The following is a 20,804-nucleotide window of genomic DNA, read 5'->3' on the forward strand; positions in this document are numbered from 1 at the left end:
AGCACGCATGGTTTTCTGCCAAAGAGCTGAGGCCTGAAATAAAACTGTGATTCACTATAAAAACTAAAAGCGTGCCCTAAGGTCATGTGGAGTTCAGAGACCACAGGTGGCTGGGCACAGAGCAGCCCAGGACAAAAATCAGGAAAAGTTCTCCACAGTTCCAAGAAAATGAGGAGTAAAGAATATGAGGTAACTGAGAACAAAACTGGTTAGTATTAGTAAGTGAATTGTGTCTTAAACATGGTGTAATTACTGATTAAATGATGGGTATATGGATTTTCTTACATCTAGAATTAAAACCACACAGCTTTGTACAAATTCATTAAAATTATATTTACAGCCAAAAGTATATTTTCCAGTTACTACTGTTACATCACAAATCATTCCAAAAGGGTGGCTTAAAATAATAATAACTTGGGCTTCCCTGGTGGCGCAGTGGTTGAGAGTCCGCCTGCCGATGCAGGGGACACGGGTTCGTGCCCCGGTCCGGGAGGATCCCGCATGCCGCGGAGCGGCTGGGCCCGTGAGCCATGGCCGCTGAGCCTGCGTGTCCGGAGCCTGTGCTCTGCAGCGGGAGAGGCCACAACAGTGAGAGGCCCGCGTACTGCAAAAATAATAATAGTAACTTACGTACTTAATGGATCTGGTGTTGACTGGAGCCATCAGAGAGCTCTTGCTCAGGTTCTTCCCATAGGCGTAGGCAGATGCTGCTAGGGGCTGGGGTCATCTTAAAGGCTTCTCTACCCACATGTCTGGTGCCTGGGCTGAGAAAACTTAAATAGCTGGACAATGGAATGTCTAGGGCTCTGTGGACATCCCTCTCTATGTAGTCACTCCAAGCAGCCTCTCCACATGGCAGCTGCAGGGTAGCCAGTCTCCTTCCATGACGGCCAAAGCTTTCCAGAGTGAGCACCACAAGAAAAAACCATTAGAAGCATCATCGCCTGCTACACCTGGTCTTGGAGGTCATGCGGAATCACTTCTGCCAAATTCCATTCATGGAGCTGGTCACAGAGGCTACAGACATCCCCCTCCTGCTGGGAGTATGGCAAACTTCTCGAAAAGCATTTGAGGTGGGAAATACTGCTGCAGCCATTTTTGGAAAATATGATCTGCCAAAAGCTAGTTGGGATGAGAAGACGCCGGTGATTTTAAGAAATAATTTCCAATTTATTGGGAGGAAAGAAAGACCTGGGCATTGTATTAGTTTTCTTCTCTTTAAAATATTTATTTATTTATTTTTGGCTACGTTGGGTCTTTGTTGCAGCACGTGGGATCTTCGTTGGTGGCATGCAGGAGCTTTAGTTGTGGCATGTGGACTCCTAGTTGCAGCATGCATGAGGAATCTAGTTCCCCGACCAGGGATCGAACCCGAGAACCCTGCATTGGGAGCACAGAGTCTTACCCACTGGACCACGGGGGAAGTCCCGTATTAGTTTTCTTTGTTGCCGTAATGAGTTGTCACAAATGTAATGGCTTAAAACATAAATTTACTGAATATTATTTTTCAATACCATAGCTCGGAAATCTGTTGCATGTCTCTCCTGGATAAACTCAAGGTGGCATCAGGGCTGTGCTCCCTTCCGGAAGCTCTGGGGGAGACTTGGTCCTCTGGCTCAAACAGATTGTTGGCAGAATGCATTCCCTTGCAGCTGGAGGACTGAGGTCCCTGAACCCGAGCTGGCTTCCAGCTGGGGCCCAGTTCCCTGGTGCTAGAGACCACCTGCATTCCTTAACTCATGGCCCCCTTCCTCCAGCTTAAAAGCCAGCAACAGCTCTTCACACGCACATTCACACCTCTTCTCTCCTCCCTGTCTTCCATGGCATCGCCCTGACCGACCCTTGATAGAGAAAATCCGCTACTTTTTTTTTTTTTTTTTTTAGCGGTACGCGGGCCTCTCCCTGCTGTGGCCTCTCCCGTCGCGAAGCACAGGTTCCGGACGCGCAGGCTCAGCGGCCATGGCTCATGGGCCCAGCCGCTCTGCGGCATGTGGGATCTTCCCAGACCGGGGCACGAACCCGTGTCCCCTGCATCGGCAGGCGGACTCTCAACCACTGCGCCACCAGGGAAGCCCAATCCTTTGCTTTTAAGGGCTTACATGATCAGATGGCGCCCACCTTGAAAATCCCGGGTAATCTCCTTATAAGTTATAGCACGTGAATCACATTCGAAGAGTTCCTTGGCCGTGTAAGGTAACATATTCTGGGGACTAGGACTGGGTACCTTTGAGTGCCATTAATTCGGCCTACCACAGACATACGTGTTTGATTAAACAGAGACCATGGCAATGGAATTAAAGAAATTAAATGCAATGATCCTGGGGCCTCCATGAAGCGACTCCACATACATTAAGTCCATTTATTTAATCAAGTGATTTCCCTTCTCACACCTGGTCAGATGTAGAAACGTGCATGCCCTAAGGACCATGAGTTTTCTCAGTGGAAACAAAGACCTTCTGGCTAAAATTTAATTAACTCTATTTTACATGCAATTCTAATAAAGGTTACTTGGTGTCTAAGACCAAACAAACCCAGCAGTAACAAATAAGAAACTGCAAATACCAATCAACAATGACAAGTGACATCTGGCAAGAAAGAACAAATCAAAAAACATTTAACACATAAATAAAACATCTACCACACACATACAGACACAAATAGCAATCATTTGTTATCAGAGCAGACACTGCTACTGGTGAATGCCACCGTGTGGCATTGAGAAACAACTAAGTTAAATTCAAAATATTACAGAAATATTTTACTTCATTGGAAAAGGCTAATATTTTCTTAACACAAGACTGGGTGCACATGCAGTGTCACAGACATGTTGGTAAATGTGGCTGCTCCCACCAGGCCTGCTGAGGAGATAACAGACTGTGAGACCACACTCCCTGGACATACGTGTTTGCCCTGTGGGACGTGTGGCCCCGGCTGGGCCTGTGGCGGGCCTGTAGACGCGGGGAGAGGGACGAAGCAGAGCCTCGGGAGAAGCCAACTGTGAGACACAGGAGGACCATGACAGTCTCCGGGTTCCAACTCCCACTCCCTCCAGAGACGGGGCTGCAGTTTCTGCCTTTGAGGCCCCTACCGTCTTTCCAGTCATTTTGCTTATTTACTCATTTTGGCTTAACCCAATCCCAGTGAATTTCTCTTCCTTGTGACCAGACAATCATCACTAAGACAAACGGGCAAAATCTCAGTCATCTGAAAAACAATCCAGCTATCAAAAAGGGTCAGTTCTCCAAAGGCTCCAAATGGCTGTCGAGTTTTGTATTTTGTGTACTTTACCAAAGTGCTTTTTGTTCAATACGAGTGTCTCAATCAAATACCCAAGCCTTGATTAGAAGAATATAGTTTCCCACCTCAATAACTAGATTTTAGTATCACAGATGTCTGAAATTGTATTTCAGATGTAGGGGTTTGATCAAAATGAGTTGAAACACAGTATTTTTCAAACAATGTGCTTATAATTGGTTTTAATAAATGTCACACCTTTTTGAAGTTAAGAAATTAAGTCATCATAGGAATTATAGGTTTCAAAGAAAATTCCTATCACTTTTTTTTTTCACCAGGAAATCTATATTTTTAGAAAAAATAAATCACATTAGCATTATAGACAATAGGATTTCTTTCTGGAAAAAAAGTCATTAGGTTAGAATTTCAGGATTTTGAAGTTCAATGACTTTTATCAGTCAGGGTCAAGGCGGTAATACAGAGCCCAGCCCAGGTAATTCAATAGAGGGAATTTAATATGAGGCACCAGTAACAGTGTTGGAAGATTTGAAAGGCAAACAGGGAGCAGAGGCCAGCTAGAGATTAGCAACAGCAGCTAGGTTGCTACACACCACAGGGCTAGACGAACCAAGGCAGAAGGCCAGAACCGCCAGGAGGGAGCTAAAATAATCTAGGAGAGACACAACTGGAGCTGAAGACCCTGCATGGAGTGGAAAGAAAAAGGGAGAAACACCTGGCTTTTTCCATTGGCTGGTCTTAGCTGGCAGCCAGCTGGCAAGGGAGCCCAGGCAACGTAAATGACGGGAGTGGAACGCCTGCAAACTGAGCAGACCACAGAAGAGCTGAAAAAGCTTCCGAGTATAAACAGGCAAATAACCATCACAACAACGGAGCAGATTTTTACGCTTTAAAAAACACATTATGATATATGGAGTGACAGAGGCAGCTGCTTCTGGCACAGAACGGCCTCCAGCTGAAACCCACGTACTATCCCCCATGATCGCGCTGTGTTATACAAACACTGAAACCTGAAAACATACCAAATAACCCAGAAGTCAAAGAGAAAAGTCAGCAAAGATTTTACCTTAGTGCCCTCTGGCATACACAGGAACAAAGCTAGGGCTACTAATTTGCCCTGGGAGCAAACAAAATACTACTTATGGTCATTATTATTATATTACTGTGCACAATTATCACTGATATTTATGAAACACGGTAAAAAGTATTACGGCTGCCTTCCAAAAGCCACTCCACCCTCTTCCGTTGTGTTGCAGCCTTATGATTTGGGTGTGTGTGACCCCAGACCTTTCCGGAGGCTGAGTCATGATATGTTCAAGCCATTCAGGGGAATCCCACGGATCTCACAACAGTGGTTCAGAGACAGTCAGCAACCCAGGCATAAGCTAATCAGTATATGACATTCCCTGGGCTACAGAACTTGTGCAGGCATTGTCCATTCATAATTTCATTCGATAATCATGAAAGTGAAACTCTATCTCCTGCCTCTTAGAGGAGAATGAGCAAGTATGATACCACAATTCCTTTTTCAGTCTATCTGGTGACCCTGAGAGAGCTCAGCATGGAAACACAGTCTGACCTCTGGTACACAGAGGATGTCAAAACAAGTGAATCACAGAAGAATTAAGACAGAGCCCTGATCAAACCATGCTCGCATTCCATATATTTCTGAATATTTCAGATACCTGAGTCAATACACCCCCTAAATTCCTTCAACTAGTTAGAGCTTGGTTTTGGTTGATGTTGTTATTAGAAGCCAAAAACAAGATATGAGGGACACTGCTACATACTCTACATGGACTACTTCACTTAATTCTGCCAAACTCCAGGGAAGTATGTTTTATTACTGCCTCCATTTTATACTTGAGGAAAGTGAGGAATGCAACTTGTCCCAAGTCCTGCAATCTGTAGGGAGTGAGGAGAGTTTGAACCTGGTCGGTCTGTCTTTAGAGCCTTTGCCCTTAGCTGTGGTACCACACATCCCCACACCCACCTTGTGGCTCCAGAACACTTCCTCAGTGGAGATCTCTGTTGGCTTTCAACTTTGAAAGAATTTTTTTAAATAAATTTTTTTTAATTTTTTTAAATAAAAAAATTAATTTATTTTTTTAAATAAAAATTTTTTTATAAAGCCCAAAAGACAAAACATGAGAACAGGTTAGAGAATGCTCAAGTGTACATAACCAAAAAAAAAAAAACAAAAACAAGTTAAACTAAAGACATAATCAAATAGAGCAGCTTTTAGCCAAATAAATCATTCGGTTACATTAGACATCCATGAGCCATGTTGACCACACACGTTAAAATATCAAATCTTTTGAAATACATTAGAGAAAGGTAAATAAAAGGGGATATCACCAGGGCATCCTATTTTGTTTTTAAAACTGGGGGAAAGTGTTGGTTGTAACTCAACAATGTGAACATAATAAAATGTAGGGTTCTCTTAAGACTGTGGTTCCTTGGCTTGAACTGATGGTTTCCTAAACAGATTTCAGTATATGTACTTGAAAGTGATTCCTACATGAAAGATTTTTGGCAAAAAATACCACGTATTGAGTTGGCCAAAAAATTCATTAGGGTTTTTGCATAACATCTTACAGAAAACCTGAACAAACTTTTTGGCCAACCCAATATATAATTTATAGACACACACACATAATTCTATATACACATGCATAAGAATATATACACATATGATTCACATATATATAACCTTATCCCCTAGATATATATGAATTATATTGTTCTTATAGTACTCCTTCTCACAGTCAAGTAAATAACAAAAGCAGGTGCTGCCATCCGCAGAACAAGGTAATTCAACTAAAAGAGCTAGATTTGCTCACGTTCCCAAGATACTCCCAACCCTCTCTCCCCAGTACTCAAGTTCAGTAGGGGCCCCTAAGGATTCCGATCATGCCGTAGCAATGATTCACTTCATCATCACCACAGCATCACACTACTGCTGGGACCTAGCAAGCGAACTGGAGAAAACCAGCTCCTTAGCGCCCTTCCTATTAATAAATGTGTATTTTCCCCTGGAAAACGTCCCTCCCTGCCTGAGAAACCAATTAGTAGCTATTCCCAGCAGAATTTAATATTTTTCTTTTGACCTACTGTGAACATTTCGACTCTAACGTGTGCCCATTTTCCCTAAGTAGAAACCACAAGGTCTACACTGAATCTTTAAAAGAAGAAAAAGGTAGAAGTCTTTGGTAACCCAGCATTAAAAACAGAGGAAACTGGGACTTCTCTGGTGGCGCAGTGGTTAAGAATCCACCTGCCAATGCAGGGAACACGGGTTCGAGCCGTGGTCCGGGAAGATCCCACATGCCGTGGAGCAACTAAGCCCATGTGTCACAACTACTGAGCCTGCGCTCTAAAGCCCACGAGCCACAACTACTGACCCTGCATGCCACAACTACTGAAGCCCGTGCACCTAGAGCCCGTGCTCCACAATAAGAGAAGCCACTGCAATGAGAAGGCCACGCACCACAACAAAGAGTAGCCCCCGCTCGCTGCAACTAGAGAAAGCCCGCGTGCAGCAACGAAGACCCAACACAGCCAAAATTAAATAAATAAATAAATAAATATTTTTTTAAAAAAACAAATAGAGGAAGCTAAGACAGTATGTTTTATATTGCTAGTTATTCTGTTTAAAGAAGCAGTAACATTTGAAGCCACTAAACCCACTCAATACTATGCAAGCAAGTGTTAGTTGGATGAGACCGTTTCTGCCCCAGGGTTGTGGACGTGTCAAGGGCCTTGCCTGCTCCAGGACAGAAATAACATCCTGGGAGCCAGGCATTCCTTGCATGAGGGACTTGAAGGCCCTACCAGAAGGCATTCACTTCATGGAAAATTTTTCTGTTCAGCAAACATGTCATTTGGACAGAAGCAAATCTTCAAATAAATCTGAGAGCAGACAGACAAGTGTTGATAAAATTTCCAGGGAAGAGGGTCAGGAAAAGCCTGGAACGTGTAGTTACCAAAACAAGAAAGCTCAGGCTCCAGGTAAGGGCTGGTATCCCAGCAGAGGGAGCACGGACCTCCGCATCAAGCAAACCTGGTTTGATACCTGGGTTTGCTACCTACTTGCCGTGCGATGTTAGGTAATTCAGTTCTCGCTATGCTTTGCTCTTCTGTTTTAAAATTAGACCGATACTGACTTCAAGGGGTTGTGATGAACTGATGAGATTACTTCTCAGTAGTTGTCTTGGTCTTCATTAAACCCTCTAACACCCTCTCCAAACACACGCCCTCACTTCAGATCCCTCATTCTGCAAAGAGCTGCATTCTCACGATACTAAGAGGTAATTACTACTTTTGAAGGTACAGAGTCTTATTTTCTTAATCCTTTCCTATGGTCAACAAAATTCTATTACTCAGCCACAAGAATAATGAAATAATGCCATTTGCAGCCACATGGATGGACCTAGAGATTATCATACTAAGTGAAGTCAGACAGAGAAAGAAAATACCGTATGATATCACTTATATGTGAAATCTAAAAAAAAAAAAAGATACAATTGAACTTATTTACAAAACAGAAATAGACTCACAGACATAGAGAACAAACTTAAGGTTACCAAAAGGAAAGCAGAGACATAAGAGGGATAAATTAGGAGTTTGGGATTAACAAATACAAACTACTATATATAAAATAGATAAACAACAAGGACCTAGCATATAGCACAGGGAACTATCTTCAATGTCTTCTAATAACCTATATAGAAAAGAATCTGAAAAAGAATATATATATATATATATATATGTATGTACATATAATTGAATCGCTCTGGTGTACACCTGAAACTAACATAACATTTTAAATCAACTATACTTCAATTAAAAAAAAAAAAAAACCTCTAAAAATGACCCCCAAGATTCCACACCACAGGAAAGGGAACTCTCTTGAACTGTTGATGGGAATGTAAAGTTACACAGCCACTATGGAGAACAGTATGGAGGTTCCTTAAAAAACTAAAAATAGAATTACCATATGACTCAGCAATCCCACTACAGGGCACATACCCAGAGAAAACCATAACTCAAAAAGACACATGCACCCCAACGTTCACTGCAGCACTATTTACGACAGCCAGGTCATGGAGGCAACTTAAGTGCCCATCGACAGATGAATGGATAAAGAAGATGTAGTACATATATACAATGGAATATATTAGCCATAAAAAGGAATGAAACTGGGTCATTTGTAGAGATGTGGATGGACCTACAGACTGCCATACAGAGTGAAGTAAGTCAGAAAGAGACAAACAAATATCGTATGTTAATTCATATATGTGGAATCTAGAAATATGGTACAGATGAACTGGTTTGCAAGGCAAAAATTGAGACACAGATGTAGAGAACAAACGTATGGACACCAAGGGGGGAAAGCAGGGGAGGGGTGGGTGGCAGGACGAATTGGGAGATTGGGATTAACATATATACACTAATATGTATAAAACAGATAATAACCTGCTGTATAAAAAATAAATAATTAAAATTTAAAAAAAGAGAAAAGAAAGTCCACACCACAACCCCGGAAGCTGTGGGTCTGATGAGATGTCCCTCACCATTACTCCCATCTAACACGGCACAGTGACCGTGTGGTGCTATATGGCACTGTTAACCTTAAAATAGGAGATTACCTGGGGGTAATCACAGGGCTCCTTGAAGGCACACAGTTTTCCCAGCTGGCAGAAGGCTGGGAAGGAGAGATATGAAGTGTGAGGAGGGCCTGATGTACTGTTTCTGTTTTGAAGACAGAGGGAACCACAGGACAAGGAGTGCAATGTGAGTGGTCTCTAGGAGCGGAGAGAGGTCCCTAGCCGGCAGCCAGTGACTGAGGAGTAGGACCTCAGTCCTACAACCGCAAGGAACTGAATTCTGCCCAATCCTGAATGACCTTGGAAGTGAGTTCTTCATCAGAGACTCCAGAAAGGAAGGAAGCCCGGCTGGCTGACACTTGGATTTCACCTTTGTGAGGGTGAAGCAGAGAATCCAGCTATGTCAGGCCTGTCTTCTGACCTACAGAATGTGAGATAAGAAATTGACACGGCTTTAAGTCCCTGTGTTTCTGGTAAAATGTTACAGAGCAATAAACAACTGCTTCACTCCCACAGAGACTTAAGAGTAATAGAGACAGACACAGACAGAAGGAGCTGATGGGACCAAATCAACAGCCAACAATTGATGAATCTGGCTAAAGAGTATAAGAGCCTTCCTTGTAGGATTCTTGCAACTTTTCTGTAAGTTTGAAATTACAGCAAAAAAAAAAAAAGTCACAAATAATTAAAGCACAGGGCAAAATAAAACCCTTTGGCATCTGTGTAACTGCCAGTAGATAATACAGATTCATTAGCTCTTCTTCAAGTGTGTAGGAGCCTTGGGTTGTTGGCCACTGGTGGTCCTTGGTGAAAAGGCAGGTATCCGGCGACTGTGATGATATATTCTCAGGTCTATTTCAGATAGTATGAGGTCAAAAGATGGCTTACCTTTTTACTTCTGGCATTACCATCTTTTAAAAAAAGATGATCTCTGCCACAATCTAATAGTAGGAGGTTCATGGATGCTACGAGGCCATGAATCAGAGGACACAGTATTATACTAAGTATTTCAAAAAGTGCATGACAATTCCCTTGATAATGTTTAAAAACACATTTGTGTGAAGAGAGATTTTTTACAACACCACGAAGGAACCTTTCAGACACCAGCTCATTGAGTTTACAATGCAAAGTCCCAAAAAATTAGTATACACACAATAATGTCAATACCTATTCCATCGCTCAGTGGCTTTCCATGGTCCTTCCAAATAAAGTAAAACAAACATGGATAAGCAGAGTCTATTCGTTATTGATTTCTCTGCTTCACACTTACTAAGAAATACATTTCAAAGACTCTAGAAATAAGTCAAATGTTGCTCAAGTTATGTTTCAAAATATCCTAGAGGTCCATTTTCTATTATTTCTTTTGTCAATTCTCTCAGTTCTGCATTTTTCATTAAGCTTCTTGGATTAACTTTCATCCCATACCTCTGTCAATAACACCCTAAGATATTTTGACATTGATTGTCAACATCAGTTTTGGTTTGATGCCATCTGTTATGCACTGTGGGACTTCAGCATGCTTTTCTTTCCTTTTTTTTTTTTTTCTAAGCTCATCTGAATTCCTGTATCTCCTGATATGTAGGAACATTATAATACTACAAAGTATTTTCAAAAAGAAGAAAATCAGACTTCGAGTTTCACCACTCTTCTGTCCATGGGAAACCATCTCCCTTACTTATAACGATTCACCAGTAGTCAGAGAACTAAAACCAGGGGCCTCTTGAATCACCATCGGCTTTCTTTAGGGCTAAGCATGAGATATGGAAGGAAAGCCTCAGCCTTTCTCCCAAGAGAGCACTTTCACTTTTGGATAATTATAATGAGTTCTTGGAAAATTCTTCCCTGTACGTGTATGCACTTGCATCTCCGTAACTTCTAATCATTGTTCTTTGTTTGGCTTTTTATGTCCACCTGAGTTAAAACTATTCTCTCTTCCTGGGGACTTACCTGGTGGTCCAGTGGATAAGAATCTGCCTTCCAATGCAGGGGACACGGGTTCGATCCTGGTCGGGGAACTAAGATCCCACATGCTGCGGAGCAACTAAGCCTGCGCGCTCTAGAGCCCACGCGCCACAACTAGAGAGAAGCTCGGGCGCCGCAGCCAAAGATCCCACGTGCCGCAACTAAGACCCAACGCAGCCAAAATGAATAAATAAAATTAAAAATTATTAAAAAAAAAAAACCACTATTCTCTCTTCCAGATGACTCCTCTTCTGATATGTGAAGACATCCTCCTCCCTCCCAGTCCCCAGCTCCTCTCTTTTCCAGATAAAGTCTACCAGAGTTCTCATAAGGCTTACCCGTGAGTACCTCACATCTAGCGGTGAGCATCACTCTGAGAGGGCAGCCTGCACGACCCCCCCTTGTCATATCTAATGGACGTATTACACTAGAATGGACTGCAATTCCAAGACAGTGATGCTATTTCATTACAACTAACAGGTCTAGATCACCTTTCCTGTGATCTCACTACCTGAAGCAGAGTAATTCAGAGTATAAAACTTTACCCAAAAAATGAGTGATAGTACCACTCTAAATTAACACAATTGAGTGGAAACATAAATCTGCAATTTTTCATGTTAAACATTTAGTATTGTGATTCTATACTTTTATATACTTAAACACATTAAAATGTTTTATTTATAATAATGATAGCATCCTAATGTTTAATCCTCTCATAGATGAAATTTGAGCAACATATTGAGATATAGATATATACACATATACCTCACATTGGTCCAGGAATTTTTTTATATTTTAAAAAGTCAACTTAAGGGCTTCCCTGGTGGCGCACTGGTTGAGAGTCTGCCTGCCGATGCAGGGGACACCGGTTCATGCCCCGGTCCGGGAAGATCCCACATGCCGCGAAGCGGCTGGGCCCGTGAGCCATGGCCACTGAGCCTGCGCGTCCGGAGCCTGTGCTCTGCGGCGGGAGAGGCCACGACAGTGAGAGGCCCGCGTACCGCAAAAAAAAAAAAAAAAAAAGTCAACTTAAGATGAATAACCAAGGTTTCAGTTGCCTATGTGTAAAATGCAGCAGCAATGTTCATGGAACAGAATTGGAATTTTTAAATTTAGTATGAACTGCTTTTGCATTTTGGAAAAATTTTGTTTTAGATGTTGTTGTCCTTCCTCACATTCTGAATGAGAATGTTCATATATTTTGCAAAATAAGATCTAGGGTTGCCCTTGCATTTGTATTTTAAAACCATGATATAAAAGAGAAATATAAAAAGTGAAGTGCCTACCAAACACAAACGTTCTCCTGATATAAAGTGAAAATGACCATTCTAGCCAGTTGTGCTTATAAACGCCATTCATTTCCAGAGGTTACTGCTTTCTTCCTAACGTCTCTCTGGAGTTGTGACCAGCTGTGCTTGTCACTGAAATGTTTGATAGGAAAACACCTGGAAATAAATGGCTTCCACAGGGAAACAGGTTGCACCATTTGCCAAAAAAAGGAAGGGGGTCATGAATGGCCACACGTGAATAACTTTGCTAGTCCATCTTTTTTAAAAATATAACATCATAAGGTACTGATTTCACACATGTAGGAAATCTAACTTTTATAAAACTCTGACTCTTTTAACAGGAATGCTATACTCAGCTTAACTTTTTATTTTAATCCACTACGAATGCTATGGTTGACTTTTTTTTTTTAATCTAACCCTCATATCTAAAACTATATGCAGTGAATGAATTAAATCTGCAATACTTAATATGTACTGTCAAAAAATACATTTTGGAGAACTGTAAAATTTTCTGCTCTGAACTTTCAGTGAATCTCTTGCTCCCTAAGATTCTAACCCATTCTCTTTATATTCCTTCTTGGAGTCAACAATCCCAAGAACAGAACAGAACCTGTGGAGACAAGCCAAATTACAAAGGAAAATAACCCCATGACACGTGGTCCAAGTGTGATAAGCAGCATGTTAAACAGGTACCCAATATGAACCAGTGTCCAGTGATTTCGCTTTTGTAAACACACGCGTGCACACGCGCACGCACACACACACACACACGGATTATATAACCTGGAAACTGTCAGAAAGTGCACATAGCAGATTGTTAACAGTTACTTCTTCTGGGGGTTGGAATTGGAAGTGGGGAGGGACAGAAATCACAATTTTGTTCCTTTGGACTCTTCAATATGTTTCACATTTAAAACAAAGAACAAAGAAAACAAAAGGAAGATAACTGGTTTTGTTACTGATAGTCATATAATGAAAGGCCTGTGAGTAACAATCATGACAGCGTAGTTGGGCCTAGGATTCCGTGGGTGATACCAAAGGTATCCTCACATATCACCACTCGGGCTCCCTGTGACAGCTCTCTACTGTTGGCAGAACAGATCTTCTCATTTTCACTTTAGCGATTAGTACCATGGGGCTCAGACAAAGCTGGTTAACAGGCTCGAAGGATTTCATACAGGGATGCAGTAGCAAGGAACAGGACCCAGGCTTTCCAATGCCAAATGTACAGTTGTTTCTTCTAAAACCTGTCTCTAAAACAAAACAGCCACCCTTGCTGGGAACATTTCATTCAGAAAATGCGCGATGAGCCCTGAAAATGTACCAAGAAACAAAATGAAGCTGACGTGTGTTTCAAAAATCTTTCCAGGGACTTCCCTGGTGGTCCAGTGGTTAAGACTCTGTGCTTCCACTGCAGGCGGCAGGGGTTCGATCCCTGGTGGGGGATCTAAGATTCCTGCATGCTGTGCAGCGTGGCCAAAAATAAAATCTTTCCAGAGAAACAACTATAGATAAAATGGAATAAACCCAGATAATTATCTCTACAATCTAATAGTGACCAAGCAAGTTTTACGACCTCCGTGTACTTTGAAAAGGCAGTCACAGCTGCCAATGAGTCCTTTCATAAGCTTCAGTGTTTTATATTATTAGTATAATGATAATTTGCTTCTTTCTTATTTCAGGTCAGGAATGTTTTAAATTAGTTGACTAGTTTTTTAAACTTATGCCTTTTTTCCTGGGCATTGCTTTGCCCTTCAATCTTCTGTCAGGTTTTCAATCATGCAAAGATTCATTATGTCTTCACTGTGTAATTATTCACTATGCAATTGGTGTTCTCTGTGACTATTCTGAAATATTCATAGTACATTAATCGTTCTACCTGGATCCCAGATCTCAGATACAGCATATTCTGACTAGGGTATCACTCAAGTTTATTACACATCAAATAGATCTTGAGCATCAACTAGCATTTTCCTTTGTAGCATGGGTGTAAAATGCCATAAACTCTCCGACTTCAGAGAAATGAGGCCAACGATAACATAGAAAGTAGCACTTTTTTATTAAAAAGGCACTAATGTAGCAGGTGCCAAATGACTTACCATAATAACGCAATGACTACATATCAATGACACACTTTTTGGACACTTTATCACAAATCAAAAATGGCAAGTCAGAAAACGAGCTGTCTGCGTTCTCTGTGCCAGGCACTGTGAATGGAGCACGAGATACAGAGCCACGCAGTCCAATAAAATATCATCCCTATCTTCGAGGAATGCCAGCCAAACCAGGGCCAAACACACAAAAAGAGAACATGTCAGGAAAGCAAGGCCATCGCTCTGATGGGGACAGATAAGGATGCTTTGGACGTGGCGTGAGTAGTGGTCACAGAAAGCTTCCTGGGGGAGACGACACTTGAGCGGAAACTGTAAGGATGAGTGAGGTCAGACAAATGGCAGCGGGAAATGGAAGTCATTCCACAAATGAGCAAATTTTCCTCTAGGAAGGTTCAAAACATTTTTGCTCTCGGTATCAAGTTAAGAATGCCAATTTCCTCAGACTCAAACACACACGTACAACCCCAAAAGAGTACTTTTAGAAAATGCAAGTTGACATGCAAAAATGTTATCTCATTTTGGGTTTTAATATGCAAATACGGAACGCTTAACTTTAGCGATTATATTACCTAAGGAGAGTCAGAGGAAAACTACAGCTGCGACCACAAGGAAAGCAGATTATAACCCTATGGAGCTGGCAGCCACGGAGCAGGAGATCTGACAATGTCCTTTCCAAATCCAACATCTTACACAAGTCTGTGGCTTAAAGTTATCTAGCAAAGATTAGCAAAGTGGATCCAACAATGAGCTTTCCCTAAAAAAATGAAAAATTCTTAGTAGCAAGTTAAATTTCTAAAAAGCACATTTTATACATCAGATCCTTTAAAAAGTTTATTTCAGGCTAAAGATACATATATATAATATGCCAAGCTATCTGTGCTATTTGAAGAACTAGATTTCCAAAAAGCCATATTCAATAATACTGCACTGTTTCATAATCATGGAAGTGATAAACATCGTTCCAAAACAGAGAATTTGGATATTATTTATTCACTTGATTATACTTTAATCTTCCTGAAATTCTTTGTCGTATTACATGAATTAAATAATCAGAATTTATCAATATAATCAATTTTAGATTTAACTCAGTTAATTATCACTAGATTAATGTTCATTGGTTACTAAAACATTTTTAATTCTGCTTTTAAAAGTTCTTTGTTCCATTTTGACACTGCAAAATAAAAAAAGGATATTGCAAAAGTTGACAACCAACGTGGAAATTTAATATACGATAAAGGCTTTATGTCAAAGCAGTAAAGAAAAGATGAATTATTTTTAAAAATTGTATTGGGATAATAGTAGGATAGCAAATATTAGGAGAAAGCATGGACAAATTCTTCTATAACCTAGGACTAGGAAAAGCTTTTCTTTTTTTTTTTTTTTTCCTTTGCGGTACGAGGGCCTGTCACCGTTGTGGCCTCTCCCGTTGCGGAGCACAGGCTCCGGACGCGCAGGCTCAGCGGCCATGGCTCACGGGCCCAGCCGCTCCGCGGCATGTGGGATCTTCCCGGACCCGGGCACGAACCCGTGTCCCCTGCATCGGCAGGCAGACTCTCAACCACTGCACCACCAGGGAAGCCCAAGCTTTTCTTAAATATGACTCAAAATCTAGAAACAATTTGAGATAAGATAAGTTTAACCATGTAAAAACAATTATGTGATTTAAAAATACCAGAGCAAATAAAAAAACAAATGAAAACTAGGACAATATTTGCAATTAATATCAGGCCAACGGTTAATATTCCTACTGTTTAAAGAGTTCTTTTAAAAATAGAGAACATACTAAGAGAAGAATGGGCACAGCCATGCACAGGAGTTCACAGCAAATCACATGCAAATGGCTCGCATCTTAAAGATGCTCAACCTCACCCATAACAAGAGAAAAATATAAAATTCAGACATATTTTGTTGGAGGAGGACATTGAGAGATGTGACCACCAGCTGACCTACAAGCTGGACCTCGGCAACAGCAGGGTCCTCGCTCCCTCCCCTGACTTGGAATGTACACTCTGCTCACCATTCCCACAGTGGGACTGTTACCGAACCGACCTCAGGTCGGCTTGTCCAATGCACAGCAAAGCCAGTCTACTGACACCAGGTTATGGTGGAGGAAAGTACAGTGTTTATCTGCAGGGCACCAAGCAAGGAGAATGGGCAACTAATGCTCAGGAGACCTGAACTCCCCAGTAGCTTTCAGGGAAGGATTTTTAAAGGCAACATTAGGGGCGAGAGTTGCAGCCTGCCTGATCAGCTCGTGGACAGTCTTCTGATTGGGAGGTGATGACATAACAGGGTGGTATTTCAGGAATCTCAATCATCAGTTTTCTGGTTCCAACCAGTCTGGGGTCTACATGCTGGTGGTCAGCATGCAGTCAACTTCCTCCACCTGGTATGGGCAGTGGGGTGGCGGGGGGGGCCTCTTAGTTTCTGCAGAACAACCCAAGGACATGTGTCTGGATATTACCTGTATGTAGCCCTTAGGAGGAACTAAGGGGTCGTTTTCTCTGTTTTTTTTTTTTGTTTTTTTTTTTAATTTTATTTATTTTTGGCTGTGTTGGGTCTTCGTTTCTGTGCGTGGGCTTTCTCTAGTTGCGATGAGCGGGGGCCACTCTTCATCGCGGTGCACGGGCCTCTCACTGTCGCGGCCTCTCTTGTTGTGGAGCACAAGCTCCAGATGTGCAGGCTCAGTAGTTGTGGCTCACGGGCCCAGCCGCTCCGCGGCATGTGGGATCTTCCCAGACCAGGGCTCGAACCCGTGTCCCCTGCATTGGCAGGCAGACTCTCAACCACTGCGCCACCAGGGAAGCCCCGTTTTCTCTGTTTTATGGCTAAGCTATTATTATTTTGTCTTGCTTGACTGCTTTCCTTTGTTTCTGTATTTTCTCACTTCTCTATTAACGGATTAAACTTGCCCTTTGGAACTCGGGGAAGGCCTAGGAGGCTAAAGCTTTTCTATAAACAAGAAGTGGAGGACACGGTGGAGAGGGGGTCTGTCCCCAGGAAGGCCCCACAGGGTCCCGCTCAGGTTTCAGGAACTGTCTCAAGGATGCAGCCTTGCAACGGTAAGGGGTTGTTGAGAACATCTGGATGATATAGGTGACTGAACTCAGTTAAGGCCTCTGTATAAACTTTTAATCTCACAGGTGTATGTGTATGTGTATGTGGTGATCTATTCGACTTGTGGCTGCCCAAGACAAGCCTTGTAAGTCAGTCCCCTTGCTTATTAAAACCTTCTACCTACCCATCTGGAGTGGTCTGCCTCTTTCTTTGGTCTCTCCTTGCCTTCTGTGTACCAGGGCTAGTTTGCAAAGCAACACATTCATCACTTATTATACTGCAAAGGGATTGACCACTTACTTGGTTGACAAGATGTGAATAAACAGACTCTCTCATACATTATTGACAGGAAGGAAAAATGGTGCAACACCTACAGAGGATAATCTACCGATATGTAACTCAATTGCATCAAGGTTTAATTTGAAGGTTTGACCTCAGTAGTAGGTCAAAATTAGTACTATACTAAATGTTGCTGCGGTTCCACCTAATAAAGCTTAAAAGCAAATCTGAAGGGATCAAACTGTTTCCAAGTAACTTAATCCCTAAAAGTCAAAAGCAAAGGGAAACATACAAGCTAAGTACCACAATGATTGCTTAACAACCCAGGAAGTATTTACCTCAAGTGAATTTGAAACACAACAATTTGACTAGTAGGAAATATCCTCAGGATAAAAGCAAGTTAAGAAATCTTAAATTCTGTTGAGTAATATTGCTTGATACTGTTAATCTGAAACTATTATATGTACACACACACACAGTAGAATAAAAGAAATGAGTAATTATTTTAATAAAGATCTCACTGTGAAAGATATATGAATATTAAATCTAAGAATTAAAACCCTATAATTCTAAATTTGAATTAGAAACTTCAGTATGAGCAGATAATGTGTTTTCTCTGAAAAACATAAACAAAAACAAAAATATATTCCTAGCTATGTCTATTGACAAGGCCTGGAAACAGTTACACAGACCACAAGCAGTGAGCCCTTGGCACCCAGATATTTAAATCTGAATACCATTTCTCACTAGAATGAACAAAGGTGCTTAGAATACACAGCTGAGAATGCACTGGGGAGTACAGATGGGTGAGGTTTGTGAAGGATGATTCTATATAACACCAACAGTTGATTGAACATAGTGGAGGAACAAGAAATAGAAATTGACTCCAAGGGACAAATCTAAGAAAATGATTGTGTTATTAACATACAGATAATCAGCAGAAATAACTAAATTTGAGTTATTACATAGGACTGAAAAATGGTACAGTATCTTCTTTCTAAAGATGCTTTGACTTCCTGGACCAGGCTGTTACTTCCTTTGCCAGCTCCCTGACCTGGCTAGAAGTCCTGTGTGTACATACTACCCATCTCCGTAAGTGCTGAGTTGTCTCTCCACTTCCTGACTCAGAAGTAATGCTACTCCATGGGGGATAGGATCCGGCTTCCAAAATGACACAATAAATAAGCTTTGATTATACTACGCCTCCAAGATTTAGCTCTGTTTCCTGTCGCAGCATAATCTGCTCTGTCATGACTACATACATATATACAAGCCTGTATGTATGTATATGTATATATATATATAATATCTGCATACATATTATATACAGAGATATATATATTGTATCTGCATAACCTTTTTGTCCCTACCACGTTATGCTCTTCTTTCTCTCAGCCTTGGTTAACGCTGTTTCCCTTGCCTGAAAGGCTGTTTTCTCACTTTTATTCTGATCCACCATTTCATTAAGAGTGTGCTGCATGGTGATTCCAGCCATTGTTGTTCCCCTCTTCCCTCGATTCCCGAAGAGCTGCCTTCTATGGAAATTGTGGCATATCCTTCTGCCTCTGAACACTCAGTCTATTCTCTTTGATACAATGATATTAGTTGTCGGTTCACTTCTTCAGATTCCTACTTTAAGGCTTTTTTCCTCCATACTTTCAGCAAGTCCAACCAATAACGTATATCTATGCTTTAATGTGTGCCTGGACCATCAGGCAATCATCGTAAACAGAGATTTGGCCACAGTCATGCAGGGCGGGGACTCAGGTAAGGAAAGAGAGGTGCCTTAAGATACATACTTCAAGGCATTCATGGTCAGGATTGTTCAAGTGCTAACTCTGAACTGCAAATAGTTAATATTACTGAAAACCCAGGGGTAAGGATGTGGAATGGGGAGAGGTCAGACTGGTCAGAAATGTAGGTAAGGGCTCGATCGTGGAGAGCCCTGTACGTCCTGCTGTGGAATCAGGCTCTATCCTCAAAGTAAAGTGGAACGGAAATGCGGTGTGGGGCCGGGGAGGGACATGATTTCAAATGGGTGTGCCAGAATGACGGACTTCAAGTCAGCTTGGAGAACGGCTTAGAAAGGCTAAGGCCAAGAGGCCAGGTCAAGACAGAGAAGTGTTTAGCCTGCTCCATCCATGGCAGAAGCAGTAAGAACAGAAGAGATTACTCACAAGAAATCAAAGGTGAAGAAGGATTGAGAGGGTGAGAAAGAAATCAAGGGAGGAGATCAAGAGAGCCGCCATGTTTCTGTTTGACCTCCTGGGTCTTTCACAAGGCTGCTGACGTTACATCCAGGTCTGGAAGCCTAAGGAATAGGCATGTGGAAATGAGGAGGATGACACAGAGCTGAAGCCAACAGTCCCTCAACAGGCTCAACAGAATGGGAGGAAAGCTTTCTTCTGATGACTTTGATATGTGGCCAGATTCTGAAGCCATCACAAACCTTACATAATTCATTTACTTTGGACAACACACTTAAAAATTCGAATACGCAGAGAACTCCACTGAGAAAGGAAGAGTTGACAAAACGCCCCCTCGGGCCCCAGCCAGCACTCACCTGCGTGCTGCTTGCTTGCCTGGTCCTAAGTCGTTTGTCAATCAGAAAGAACTGGCAGCCCATCAAGACAGCTACAGGGATGAGACCCATCAAACTCAACTGAGAACCATGAAACTGGACGTGGGGCTGTTATAAAACAAGGGAGAAATAGCAGCGCTTGGACAAACAGAAAATACACGGCTCCTAGAAACCACGGAGATAGAGCTTTTGAAGATAACACAATCCCCTGTGAAGAAGTGCTCTTACAATTAGTCATGTTAAGTTGCCAAGGTACATGACCAGCGTGAGCCCACAGCTGCCCCCTCTCAGCACCAGGGAATGTTACTTTTACTCTTAGAGTTACGGCAAGACTCTAATTACCAAAACTGCCGATGTCACCTTAATTGGTTTTATTTAATGGTCACATTGGGCACTGCTGCATGGTGGAATTTTGTAAGGCAACGAGACAGAAATGACAGAGAAATGAAGAGAGAGAACTCAGCTCCCAGCGGATCATTATTCAGCTCGTTGGGGGGGCATAAACTTAAGAGAAGTTGGCAAAGAGCTCCAATACAAAGGTAATGTTGAAATTGAAATCCGGCATTTGTTGTTCCAAAAGCTAGAAAAAAGAGCACATTTTCAAACTGCAAGTTTATATTTTTCCATCCAGGCATAACTGGAAATCATAATCATTGATAAT

This window comes from Globicephala melas, chromosome 19 (genome assembly GCF_963455315.2).
Source record: "Globicephala melas chromosome 19, mGloMel1.2, whole genome shotgun sequence".
NCBI lineage: Eukaryota > Metazoa > Chordata > Mammalia > Artiodactyla > Delphinidae > Globicephala > Globicephala melas.